Source organism: Musca domestica, unplaced genomic scaffold, assembly GCF_030504385.1.
Source record: "Musca domestica strain aabys unplaced genomic scaffold, Musca_domestica.polishedcontigs.V.1.1 25, whole genome shotgun sequence".
NCBI lineage: Eukaryota > Metazoa > Arthropoda > Insecta > Diptera > Muscidae > Musca > Musca domestica.
The window spans coordinates 12360763-12373227 of record NW_026712277.1 but is presented as its reverse complement, the minus strand read 5'-3'; the positions used below and the strand labels follow the sequence as shown (position 1 = coordinate 12373227).

The 12465-nt window shown below is 32.4% G+C and overlaps 1 pseudogene; it reads right to left on the bottom strand.

Annotated features, from left to right (window-relative positions):
* Positions 1-5341: 5341 nt before the first annotated feature.
* On the bottom strand, positions 5342-8473 carry LOC131802837 (long-chain-fatty-acid--CoA ligase 4-like; annotated as a pseudogene).
* Positions 8474-12465: the final 3992 nt, after the last annotated feature.

Sequence of the window (12465 nt, the reverse complement as noted above, 5' to 3'; positions counted from 1 at the left end):
ATTCTATCCGTATTTCCTGCATTAAGAACGCATGCAATTTCAAGGGTAATACAATTGCAAACATATGAAGCACGAGCTCTTAAGGAAAACAAGAAAATGTATTCATCGATGGTGAGGAAATCCAATCAAGAAATTTAATTCTATCTTTCATATCCAAAGCGTTTAAGAAATATTGACTGCTAAATATGAATTCTGCTCCTATTCCCAATCTAAATTTGTACATAAGAATAGATTTGTTCCCATACCCAATCAAGAAATTTAATTCTATCTTTCATATCCAAAGCGTTTAAGAAATATTGACTGCTAAATATGAATTCTACTCCTATTCCCAATCTAAATTTGTACGTAAGAATAGATTTGTCCCCATACCTTGCATCAAAAACATACGCAGTCTCAAGTGAAGTACAAATATCTCCAGGATAACCTCAGGATGGATTCTTCGATTGTGAGATAAGCCTACCAGGCACTAAATTCTATCACTCATGTTCAAGCCTTTAAGAAATAGTGCCTACTGTAATACGAGTCTTCGGGGAAACAACAAAATGGTACAAGTTCAAGAGGATTACAGTACTTTTAAAGGAACAAAAAAAGTGGATCGTGGTCTGATTGAAATTCTATCCGTATTTCCTGCATTAAGAACGCATGAAATTTCAAGGGTAATACAATTGCAAAGATATGAAGCACGAGCTCTTAAGGAAAACAAGAAAATGTATTCATCGATGGAGAGGAAATCCAATCAAGAAATTTAATTCTATCTTTCATATCCAAAGCGTTTAAGAAATATTGACTGCTAAATATGAATTCTGCTCCTATCCCCAATCTAAATTTGTACGTAAGAATAGATTTGTCCCCATACCTTGCATCAAAAATATACGCAGTCTCAAGTGAAGTACAAATATCTCCAGGATAACCTCAGGATGGATTCTTCGATTGTGAGATAAGCCAACCAGGCACTAAATTCTATCACTCATGTCCATGCCTTTAAGAAATAGTGCCTACTGAAAATATATCCTGCTTATATTTCCAATGTTTTTGAGCACAGATTAACAACGATTTTGCAAGAATCGTTGTTGAAAATGGCATTCTAATGAAAATGGATCGTGGTCTGATTGAAATTCTATCCGTATTTCCTGCATTAAAAACGCATGCAATTTCAAGGGTAATACAATTGCAAACATATGAAGCACGAGCTCTTAAGGAAAACAAGAAAATGTATTCATCGATGGTGAGGAAACCCAATCAAGAAATTTTATTCTATCTTTCATATCCAAAAGCGTTTAAGAAATATTGACTGTTAAATATGAATTCTGCTCCTATTCCCAATTTAAATTTGTATGTAAGGATAGATTTGTCCTCATACTTTGCCTCAAAAACACGCAGTCTCAAGAGAAGTCCAAATATCTCTAGGATAACCACAGGATGGATTCTTCGATTGTGAGATAAGCCAACCAGGCACTAAATTCTATCACTCATGTCCAAGCATTTAAGAAAAAGTGCCTACTGAAAATGTATCCTGCTTATATTTCCAATGTTTTGAGCACAGATTAACAACAATTTTTGCAAGAATCGATGCTGAAAATGGCATTCTAATAAAACATTATATACACTTTGAAATTGTTTGAGTATGCATTAATAAATGTAATAGGAAATATGACAATTAGAAGCCGTTCTAAAATCGTAGACTAATTAAAATTTAATTTGCATGTCCTGTGTCAAATAGCACGTACAAATTCAAGAGGATTACAGGTACTTTTAAAGAAACAACAAAATGGATTTTTCAATTGTGAGGAAAAACAGAAGAGGAATTAAATAGTATTTTTCATATTCAAACGCATTTGACAAATATTCCCTTCTAGATATGGCCTCTTTTCCTGTTTTCATACATTTTAAGCATGGATTAGCATTAAATTAATGCAAGAATCTATGTTGAAGACGTAATTCCTATAAAATATTTTATATATCGAAATGGTGTGGGTATAAATAAAAGAACTGATACGAAGTATTGGCTGCTAAATATGAATTCTGCTCCTATTCCCAATTTAAATTTGTATGTAAGGATAGATTTGTCCTCATACTTTGCCTCAAAAACACGCAGTCTCAAGAGAAGTCCAAATATCTCTAGGATAACAACAGGATGGATTCTTCGATTGTGAGATAAGCCAACCAGGCACTAAATTCTATCACTCATGTCCAAGCATTTAAGAAAAAGTGCCTACTGAAAATGTATCCTGCTTATATTTCCAACGTTTTGAGCACAGATTAACAACAATTTTTGCAAGAATCGATGCTGAAAATGGCATTCTAATAAAACATTATATACACTTTGAAATGGTTTGAGTATGCATTAATAAATGTTATAGTAAATATGACAATTAGAAGCAGTTCTAAGATGGTAGATTAATTAATATTTATTTTGCATGTTCTGCATCAAATAGCACGTACAAATTCAAGAGGATTACAGGTACTTTTAAAGAAACAACAAAATTGATTTTTCGATCGTGAGGAAAAACAAGCGAGGAAAAAATTAATATCTTTCAAATTCAAACGCATTTAACAAACGTTCCCGTCTAGATATGACTTCTGCTTCCGTTTTCAAAAATTTTGAGCATTGATTAGCATTAAATTAATGCAAGAATCTATGTTGAAGACATAATTGCGATAAAATATTTTATATTTCGAAATGGTGTGAGTATAAATAAAAAAACTGATAAGGGTGCAAGAAAAAACCGATCTTAGATCGTGGTCCAATTGAAATTTTTGCCGCTTTTCCTGCATCGTAAATGCATGCAATTTTAAGGGTAATACTACTGTTAACAAGTGAAACAAGAGCTCTTAGTGATTCATAAAAAACAATGAGGATGTTGATGATGAGCTCCGTGAAGCAGTTTACCCATGCCCTACCACAAGACATGGATCAATATGATATCGCTCATTGTTTAAATATGTGCAACACAGCTCAAAATTTGGTGTACATATTTTCGGAGGCAAATAAGAACGATTGTCTAGTTCGGAAAATACAAACGTGTTTCCGAAAAATTAATTATGACTACTATATTTTCTGACAAAATTATTCCTTACGATAACTATCTTTTGGTATGATATTAACATGCGATAGCAACAACAAGACATCATGGCCAAAGGAATAAAAGATATGAAACACAATATTTTACTAAATAAAATCGAGTAATTTATTGTTAATTGATAAAAAAAATTTTAAATAAGGAAGTAATATATATTTGAAACCTTTAACAGGCAAAAAATACAAATAACAAAACATGGAAAGATCTGTTTTATATTAAACTTTCTCGAAAAAAAAAAAAAAACAAAATGACAAACAACATTCAACGTACTACTTCGATATATCAAAAGCAAAGATTGTAATACAAGACAGTGAAACACAATTCAACGCTACCTTAACTCATGTAGTTCGAAAAATCAAAGACTGTTCCTTACTTCTGATAGTTCTTTGCATCTAAGGGATCTACTTTTAGCCAAATCGACCTTAAGAATAAATAGGAAATGTGCGCGAATATTCTAAATGATAATGTAATAAATAATTTGAAACATTTGCCAATTTCGTTCACCTTAAAATTTATATCTACAACGTTTACGAAAAGCAAATTGTCAAATCGTAAGGTAAAAACTTCTATTCATTTTTAACAGTATCTTCTTCTTTTTAAAAAGCTTGAGTAAGGAGTAATTTAAACAGAAAACCTAGTTGCATTTCTAGTTAATAACTTAGAAGTATCACGAATTCTAAATTGTGTTTTTCAAACTTGATCACCCTGGTTAAACCTGTACATGACTGCAATATTTGAAAGTTTTATTTACTCACTACTAAGAAGGGGAACAAAGGAATTATTATAGAGCATACCTTTATAGGATTCGCTGAACGAGTTCAAAGCACCAAATATTAATTTAGAAGGTGTGTTTAAGATTGACATCAAAGAAAATTCGAATTTCCCAACATTCACTTTTAGCGGTCCCCAATAACATTAAAACGTTATTTCAATAAAATACTGGCCATGACCTTTCAAATCATATACTTGCCTTCGGTAACCAACGCAAAAAATTATTAGCTTAGCATCTCTAAAAAATATATATTCATAAGACATTTAGAAATTGAATATTATGCTTTTGCATCATTATGACATCCCTTCTAGGGCGCCATGCAATGTACTGCCAAGCTGCTTTTTCCGATGAGCCTCTATATGGCCGCATAGTGAATAACAACTTTACCATTCTCCTCCAAAAATCAAATGATTTCCGAAAATTTGACCGGAGTTTATTTTCGATCACAAAAATGCGTTTTTAACATTGATGGTTTTTAAGTGTACCAGTAGTCGACACTTTTAGGATTTTCGCGTTTTTAATCGCTCACCATTCTGAGTGGAACTTTTCAATTATTACAAAGTTAATTTATTCAGATTCGAAATTTTGTATAGTTTTTGCAATAATAAATAAAATTTTAATAACTTTTTTTTAAATTTCATAAATTTGTAGTTTTATTAAAACAATGCTTTTTGCCAGTAGTCGGCACCACTTGCCAATTGTCGGTATGGCATGTTCCAACAGTCGGCATACAAATTTTTTTTGTAAATTAATTCATTAAAATATAATATTTTTGTTTAGTTAAACTGATTCGACGTCTTTATTGTACTTTTTTTAAGAATATGGATTGTTGAGGACCTTCACAGACAAAAATTTAATTTTTATTAGAATAAATCATCTTTTCTTAGCGAAATTGTACACAAAGATAGCTGACAATATATTTGAAGTAAACAAAATACATTTAGTTGTAAAAGTTTCATTTATTTGGGCTTAAAAATAAAAAGTGCTTACCCTACCATCAAATAGTTTTAGCACTGACCTTAAAATTAAGTTCACTATATTAAATACAATTATTTTAATAACAAATTGGAACTGTAAACTAATATCCAAAGTATAATCTTTTTATCCCTTATTCTTAACAAAAACTTCCTCGACGTCTAATAAATTATGTTTGAGAAGATGTGTTAAAAATATATATTCTCTAATGGTATTAGAATTGTAACAAATATGCGTACAAAAATACAATTTATATGTTAGAATGCAGACGATTGCGAGTTCCGTTAAAACGCCATGTCCTGGTTTTTGGAAACTGCACTAACTTTATAAACACAAAGCTTATAAGGTTCAAATATCAAATTACTGTATTAAAACATGTTTCTTAAGACAATATTAAAAATGTGAACCGCATAATTATTGCAAGCATTTAATCCAAAAAAGTTGCTTATGATTTTAACAATACGCACTGTACACAGACAGACTAAATTTTTGTTATGAAATAGGTGGTTAATGCATTTGATAATAAATTTACAAATATAAATTAATAAAGAAAATGTGCCCAATACTAATTAATTTATTAATTCAGCATTGACTTAAACAAACTTGAAGTAATTTAAACATTTTCAAAAATATGTCTTTCACGTTATCCAAGTTGCGCTGTGTTAATTCGCACTATGTTTTCATGTTAAGCAGAAAACAATTGTTTAAGAGTGATTATAGCTATGAAAGAAGAACTAAAATGAATTCATAAGAACTTCTGTGTGTTTGAAACTTTACATAAAATAATAATTTTTTTTCATTGTTCTATTTTTACCATTAACTTTTTATATTTAAGTTCAAAGCGTAATAAGGAAGTGTAGTTTCGGTATGAAATTTAGAACATGCGTGTACAATTTGAAATGGTAGTATTATTGGTATTTGTATAGATTAATAAATAATTTTGTGTTCCTAATATTGCTGTACTAAAATTTTCATTCAATGAGAAATTGTTTTGATCCATATTAGATCGTGATGTATGAAAAATTAAAGACAGTACACGAATAAACTTTTCGTGTAGTGCATACTTGTTACCGGCTAAAACTGCACCTAGTTGTTTAGTCAATTTCATGAGGCATACATGCGATTGATGTCGTGCTGATATTTGTCTTGAATGTCTTTGCGCTTCAATTTAAAAGCAGCAGTTACAAACCCCATGTCTGGTGACCAGACTTCCTTGCAGAGTGTAATGGCAGCGGGGACTTCGAACTTTTGAAGTTTACCTAAAAATTGAAAAGGCGATAGTTAACGCAGGATCCATTATTATTTGTATTTCGTACATACATTTGCGAGCATGTTCAGCGATTTCTTTAATAACTGCCTTTTCAATTTCTGAACTCGAGCAAAGCTCTTCAAATGTTTTGCCTTCAAGACCATGACGAAGAGATAACTCTTCCAAGTGCTTCTGATTGGGTACAACTAGAGCAACAGTAAACTGCTTGGTAGGATCACCATATACGCAAATATTTTCAACCAGTGGACATGTCTTAAGCTCCGATTCTACTTTTCCAAGGGAAACGTATTCAACATCTTGCAGCTTGACCAAGTCCTTTTTGCGATCTGAAACGGAAAAAAAATACTTAATTTCTCAAGCAAAATCATAAATTTTAACTGGCTTTACCAATAATTTTAAGTACGCCATCTGGATGCATTTCACCAATATCTCCGGTTTTGAACCAGCGTTTTCCATCTTCTTCAAAGAACTCTTCGGCTGTTTTGTTTGGTAGCTTATAATAACCCATGGAAACACATTCACCCCCAACAAGAACTTCTGCCTAAAAAGAGGAAGAGTTGATTTTTCTTGTAATAAATTTCATTGGATACACATACTTGGGGATTGGGTTTATTTGTGACTCGGTACCCTCCTTCTTCCCAATTGACTAAGAGTATATCACAAACTGTTAATGGGGCGCCAACACGACCATACTGCATATCGCGATCTATAAAAAACAAAAGTTGAGCGATTTTATTAAATGAAAGCAAGTTTCAAAACTTGTATTACAATCCATAACCGTTGCTCCCGATGTGGTTTCAGTTAAGCCGTAACCTTGAATTAAATCAACGCACAAACAAGTTTTTATCTGCTCGTGTGAATCGGGTGAAAGTGGTCTGGCATCATAATTCGAACGCGGCCGTCCATAAGTTTGGCAACTTTTTTAAAAACCAAATAGAAGCCATTCTGCGGTTATCCTGGAGATATTTGTACTTCTCTTGAGACTGCGTGTGTTTTTGATGCAAGGTATGGGGATAAATCTATCCTTACATACAAATTTAGATTGGGAATAGGAGTAGAAGTCATCTTTAGCAGTAAATATTTCTTAAACGCTTTTGGATTAGAAGAATAGAATTAAATTTCTTGATTGCAGGAAAAGCGGGAACATTTTCAATTAGACCACGATCTTAGATCGGCTTTTTTCTTGCATACCTATCAATACTTTTATTTTATGTATACTCACACCATTTGGAAGCATAATATTACGTCTTCAATGTCTGTTCTTGCATTAACTTTGTGCTAATCGGTGCTCAAAATGTTTGAATAGAGAAGCAGAAGTCATATCCAGAAGGCAATATTTGTTAAATGCATTTGGATATGAAAAATATTATTTAATTCCTAGCTATTTTTCCTCACGATCGAAAAATCCATCCTGTGGTTATCCTGAAGATATTTATAGGTCTCTTGAAACTGCGTGTGTTTTTGAGGAAAGTCATGGGGAAAAATCTACCAATTCATACAAATTTAGCTTGGGAATAAGAGAAGTCATCTTTAGCAGGCAATATTTTTTTAAACGTTTTGGATATGAAAGATAGAATTTAATTCTTTGATTGGGTTTCAAAGTATAAAATATCTTATTGGAATTATGTCTTCAACATAATTTCTTGCATTATTCTGGAAATATGTGTACGTCTGAGGACAAACCTATCATTACATACAAATTTGGATTGGGAACAGGAGCAGAAGTCATCTTTTGCAGGCAGTGTTTCTTAAACGCTTTCGGATATGAAAGATAGAATTAAATTCCTTGATTGGGTTTCCTCACCATCGATGAATCCATTGTTTCCTTTTCCTTAAGAGCTCGTACTTCATATGTTTGCAGTTGTATTACCCTTGAAATTGCATGCGTTTTTAATGCAGGAAATACGGATAGAATTTCAATCAGACCACGATCTTAGAACGGCTTCTTTCTTGCACACTTATCAGTTCTTTTATTTATACTCACACCATTTCGAAATATAAAATATTTTATTGAAATTACGTCTTCAACATAGATTCTTGGATTAATTTAATGCTAATCGAAGCTCAAAATGTTTGAAAACAGAAGGCAATATTTGTTAAATGTGTTTGAATATAAAAAATAGTATTTAATACCTCGCTTGTTTTTATTCACCATCGAAAACCCATCCTGAGGTTATCCGGGAGATATTTGTAGGCCTCTTGAAACTGCGTGTGCTTTTGATGCAAGGTATGGGGGTAAATCTATCCTTACATACAAATTTAGATTGGGAATAGGAGCAGAAGTCATCTTTAGCAGGCAGTATTTTTTAAACGTTTTGGATATGAAAGATAGAATTTAAGTCCCTGATTGCGTTTCCTCACCATCGATGAATCCATTTTGCTGTTTTCCCTAACACCTCGTGTTGCACATGTTGGCAGTTGTATTACCCTTGAAACTGCATGTGTTTTTGATGCAGGAAATACGGATAGAATTTCAATTAGACGACGATCTTAGAACGGCATCTATCTTGCATACCTATCAGTACTTTTATTTTATGTATAATCACACCATTTCGGAGTATATAATAATTTATTGGAATTACGATTTCAACATAGATTCTTGGATTAATTTAATGCTAATCGGTGCTCAAAATGTTTGAAAACAGAAGGCAATATTTGTTTAATGTGTTTGAATATGAAAAATATTATATAATACCTCGCTTGTTTTTAGTCACGATCGAAAACACATCCTGAGGTTATCCTGGAGATATTTTTGTAGGTCTCTTGAAACTGCGTGTGTTTTTGAGGAAAGTCATGGGGAAAAATCTACCAATTCATACAAATTTGGTTTGGGAATAGGAGAAAAGTCATCTTCAGCAGGCAGTATTTTTTAAACGTTTTGGATATGAAAGATAGAATTTAGTCTTTGATTGGATTTCAAATTATAAAATATCTTATCGGACATCGGACTTAACATAGATTCTTGCCTTATCCTGGAAACATGTGTACGTCTCTTGAGACTGCGTGTGTTTTTTGAAGCAAAGTATGGGGACAAATCTATCCTTACATACAAATTTTGATTGGGAATAGGAGCAGAAGTCATATTTAGCAGGCAATATTTCTTAAACGCTTATGTGTATGGAAGATAGAATTTAATTCCTTAATTTCAAGAAAAGCTGGAAAATTTCCTATTAGACTACGATCTTAGAACGGCTTCTTTCTTACATACCTATCAATATTGTTATTTTATGTATACTCACACCATTTCGAAGTATAAAATATTTTATTGGAATTACGTCTTCAACATAGATTCTTGCATTAAATTAATGCCAATCGGTGCTCAAAATGTTTGAAAACAGGTGCAGAAGACTTATCCAGAAGACAATAAAGGCTCGTGTTGCACATGTTGGCAGTTGTATTACCCTTAAAACTGCATATGTTTTTGATGCAGGAAATAAGTATAGAATTTCAACTAGACGACGATCTTAGAACGCCGTCTATCTTGCATACCTATCAATACTTTTATTTTATGTATAATCACACCATTTCGGAGTATATAATAATTTATTGGAATTACGATTTCAACATAGATTCTTGCATTAAGTTTGTGCTAATCGGTGCTCAAGATGTTTGAAAACAGAAGTCAATGTTTGTTAAATGCGTTTGAATATTAAAAATTTTATTTAATACCTCGCTTGTTTTTAGTCACGATCGAAAACCCATCCTGAGGTTATCCTGGAGATATTTGCGGGTCTCTTGAAACTGCGTGTGTTTTTGAGGAAAGTCATGGGGAAAAATCTACTAATTCGGGAATAGGAGAAAAAGTCATCTTTAGCAGGCAATATTTTTCAAACGTTTTGGATATGAAAGATAGATTTTAATTTCCTGATTGGGTTTCCTCACCATCGATGAATACATTCTCTTGCTTTCCTTAAGAACTCGTGTTTCATATGTTGGCAGTTGTAGTACCCTTGAAATTGCATGCGTTTTTGATGCAGGAAATACGGATAGAATTTCACTCAGACCACGATTTAGAACGGCGTCCTTCTTGCATACCTATCAGTACTTTTTTATGTATACTTACACCATTTCGAAGTATAAAATATTTTATTTGAATTACGTCTTCAACATAGATTCTTGCATTAAATTAATGCTAATCGGTGCTCAAAATGTTTGAAAACAGACGCAGAAGACTTATCCAGGAGACAATAAAAGCTCGTGTTGCACATGTTGGCAGTTGTATTACCCTTAAAACTGCATATGTTTTTGATGCAGGAAATAAGGATAGAATTTCAATTAGATGACGATCTTAGAACGCCGTCTATCTTGCATACCTATCAGTACTTTTATTTTATGTACAATCACACCATTTCGGAGTATATAATAATTTATTGGAATTACGATTTCAACATAGATTCTTGCATTAAGTTTGTGCTAATCGGTGCTCAAAATGTTTGAAAACAGAAGGCAATGTTTGTTAAATGCGTTTGAATATTAAAAATATTATTTAATACCTCGCTTGTTTTTAGTCACGATCGAAAACCCATCCTGAGGTTATCCTGGAGATATTTGTGGGTCTCTTGAAACTGCGTGTGTTTTTAAGGAAAGTCATGGGGAAAAATCTGCTAATTCATACAAATTTAGTTTGGGAATAGGAGAAAAAGTCGTATTTAGCAGGCAATATTTTTCAAACGTTTTGGATATGAAAGATAGATTTTAATTTCCCGATTGGGTTTCCTCACCATCGATGAATACATTCTCTTGCTTTCCTTAAGAACTCGTGTTTCATATGTTGGCAGTTGTAGTACCCTTGAAATTGCATGCGTTTTTGATGCAGGAAATACGGATAGAATTTCAATCAGACCACGATCTTAGAACGGCGTCTTTCTTGCATACCTATCAGTACTTTTTTATGTATACTTACACCATTTCGAAGTATAAAATATTTTATTGGAATTACGACTTCAACATAGATTCTTGCATTAAGTTTGTGCTAATCGGTGCTCAAAATGTTTGAAATCAGAAGGCAATATTTGTTAAATGTGTTTGAATATGAAAAATATTATATAATACCTCGCTTGTTTTTAGTCACGATCGAAAACCCATCCTGAGGTTATCCTGGAGATATTTTTGTAGGTCTCTTGAAACTGCGTGTGTTTTTGAGGAAAGTCATGGGGAAAAATCTACCAATTCATACAAATTTAGTTTGGGAATAGGAGAAGAAGTCATCTTCAGCAGGCAGTATTTTTTAAACGTTTTGGATATGAAAGATAGAATTTAATCTTTGATTAGATTTCAAATTATAAAATATCTTATCGGACATCGGACTTAACATAGATTCTTGCCTTATCCTGGAAACATGTGTACGTCTCTTGAGACTGCGTGTGTTTTTTTAAGCAAAGTATGGGGACAAATCTATCCTTACATACAAATTTTGATTGGGAATAGGAGCAGAAGTCATATTTAGCAGGCAATATTTCTTAAACGCTTATGTGTATGGAAGATAGAATTTAATTCCTTAATTTCAAGAAAAGCTGGAAAATTTCCTATTAGACTACGATCTTAGAACGGCTTCTTTCTTGCATACCTATTAATATTGTTATTTTATGTATACTCACACCATTTCGAAGTATATTTAAAATTTTTGTCAATTTCAAGGGAAATACAACTGTCAACAAGTGTAATACGAGTCTTCGGGGAAACAACAAAATAGATTCGTCGATGTTGAGGAAACCCTATCAAAAAATTAGATTCTATCTTTCATATCCAAAAGCGATTAAGAAATATTGTCTGCTGTGCAAGGAAATCACAAAATTTATTTTTCGTTCGTGAGAAAAAACAAGCGAGGAATTAAATAATATTTTTCATATCCAAAAGTATTTAACAAATGTTGGCTTCTGAAAATAACTTCAGCTTCTATTTTTAAACATTTCCAGCACCGATTAACACTTACTTAATGCAAGAATCTATGTTGAAAACGTAATTCCAATAAAATATTACATACATTCCCAAACTAAATTTGTATGAATTGGTAGATTTTTTCCGCATGCCTTGCCTCAAAAACACACGCAGTTTGTAGAGACCAAGAAATATCTCCTGGAAAAACACAGTACGGTTTCGATCGTGACTAAAAACAAGCGTGGAATTTAATAATATTTTTCATATCCAAACGCATTTAACAAATATTGCCTTCTGCATATGATTTCTGTTTTCAATCATTTTGAGCATCGATTAGCACTATCTTAATACAAGAATCTATGTTGAAGACGTAATTCCAATAAAATATTTTATGCTTCGAGATGGCGTGAGTATACATAAAATAAAAGTACTGATTGGTATGCAAGAAAGAAGCCGTTCTAAGATCGTAGCCTTATTGAAATTCTTTCTGC